This window comes from Bos mutus, chromosome 20 (assembly GCF_027580195.1).
Source record: "Bos mutus isolate GX-2022 chromosome 20, NWIPB_WYAK_1.1, whole genome shotgun sequence".
NCBI classification, from domain to species: Eukaryota; Metazoa; Chordata; class Mammalia; order Artiodactyla; family Bovidae; genus Bos; species Bos mutus.
In genome coordinates, this window is record NC_091636.1 from 31,460,236 (window position 1) to 31,462,406 (window position 2,171).

At 48.9% G+C, this 2,171-nt stretch overlaps 1 pseudogene; it reads right to left on the bottom strand.

The window, feature by feature from the left end:
* On the bottom strand, positions 1 to 1,317 carry LOC102276077 (arrestin domain-containing protein 4-like; annotated as a pseudogene).
* Between the last annotated feature and the right edge of the window lie 854 nt (positions 1,318 to 2,171).

Consider the following 2,171-nt stretch of genomic DNA (forward strand, 5'->3'; position numbering starts at 1 on the left):
TCAGAGAATGGAGGAAACAGGCTGGGTCTCTTCTACATCTCTAGGATGTGAATTTACCTCTGAATAAAGAGGCAGAGTCTGAAATCTGATTCCTGAGGCAAGGCAAACAAAGGATGGCATGACTCCCCCTCCCAGGGGGTTGAAGGTAAGAAGTGTGTCTAGAGAATTCTTCCTCCCATGCCACATTTTCATAGTTTGGTGGTGTTTCCGGCTGATCTGGCAGAGTCAGTGTCAACCAGCTCATATGAACCGCCTGGATATTCTGGAGTTCCTAATGGAATCATGCTAATCACTAGCAGGAGCTCAAGCATCAACTTGTTTTAGCACCCGGAATGTGAACAGACACAGCTCAAGAGTAGTCCCCTTTACGCTGCAGCAGTTCAGGATGGTTGGCGTCACTGGCAGGATCCTAAGGATCTTCCCTTTCCAGCTGTTGGTACTCCTGGAGGTGATGTGGTTCCCAGTCACGTTGGCCACCTCCAGCCTCACAGTCTTTGTTTTCCTGTTGGCCAGGTATGTCTGCATCTGGAAGACAGCCACTTTGGGATCAATCAGACGAGAGCAACAATTCTCCACTTCTGTGTAGACTGGAATAGATTCTCCATTGCAGGATCCCTTTCCTTCAGTCTTGGCACTCAGTGAAATTGGACCAGAGGTGAAAAACTAACAGGGAGTGGGGGTGGGAGAATAGGAAGGAGGCTCAAGAGGGAGGGGCTATAGGCAAACATATAGCTGGTTCATGCTGTTGTACAGTAGAAACTGACACAGCACTGTAAAGCAATTATACTCCAATTAAAAATAAATAAAATGGAAAAAATTAATTAATTAAAAAAACCCAAGAGCCAACTATTTTCTCTTGAGCTTTCAATACAGGGGTTCTCACACAGTACTGAATAGTGGCATATTTCCTGATGAATGAGACTACCAAAGGTTCAGATGGACGCTGAAAGCTAAATGGAAGTGCATGTTTTCCAGGCTGTAGTAAGCCGACGCCTTCTCCGACTCAGGCACACGGTCAGGTACTCCACCTGTGCAGGCAGCGGGGACTCTTGAGTTTCCAGGCACAGCATGCAACCTTGGCTCCTCAGCATCCAGCTTCCAGCCCAGATGCACACTGAAGCCGCACACTGAGCTGCACGCTGAGCCGCACACTGGGGCCCCAGGGCACCGCACAAGTTATGTGTTATCCCCTAATAAATTACTTTATGTTTACATGATTGAGCTATCCCATTTCTGTTCCTAAAAACCATCAAAAGAAATACGACAGTGGCACCAGTCAACATTATATTTACTTATTGCAATCTGTTTAACAATCATAGTGGAATAAATCTAGATTTCCTTAATATGTAAATACTCAAATTTTTCTTTTTGTTTTCAGGATATTTTGAGAATGTTTGTTTTATATGTATTAGTTTTTTATTTACTTTAACCATCAAGTAAGTAATGGTTAAGTAAGTAATAAAGATACAATTTATTAAATAACAGAGAAATTCCCAAATGCCTGTGATGAATTCTTCCACGATTGCTAAACGGAGAGGTTTTCTTGTAATAGCATCTGTCCCAGAGAATCCTCCAATGAAGGGTCTCAGCGGAGAGGAGGGGTCCTGGGGGCGAAGGCGGCCGGAGAGACAACCTAGAGTCTTTCTGTCCAGTGCGTGGGGCGTCTGTTGGTGTCTCTCCAGATCAGGAAGAGGGCGATGCTCCGGAAGGGTGTCCGGCGCCAGAGGTCTCGGGTTTCAGACACTGGGTTCCTCAAGTGGCAAAATCCGCCCGGGGAAACTTTGTGGGAGCGCGGCGTCCTCCCGTCCTGAGGGCGTCGGTGACTCCTGGCCGGGAGCGGGTGTGGTGTTCGGAGCCGGAGACCCGCCGCGCGGCCTCTAGGGGCTCTGTGCTCGGGGTCCGTGTTTTGGGCAATGTGGGCGCAGAAGCCTGCAGGGAGGAGAAGGTTCTTCCGGATTGAAGTCCTCCTCGTCCGGAGAGAGTTCGCCCAGCCTAGGATAGCAAGGGAGCTGCCATTCCTTAGGGTTCACTGAGCGCAGGAGCTGCCGCACCTCTGGTTCCCAGGGCTCCTGCGCGGAATCCCAGGCTTCGCGCACACAGCGGGGAAAGTGCTCCATCGCTTCAGCGGGTGAGAAGACAAGTCTTCAGGGACCCCTTCCTTGCGAATTTAT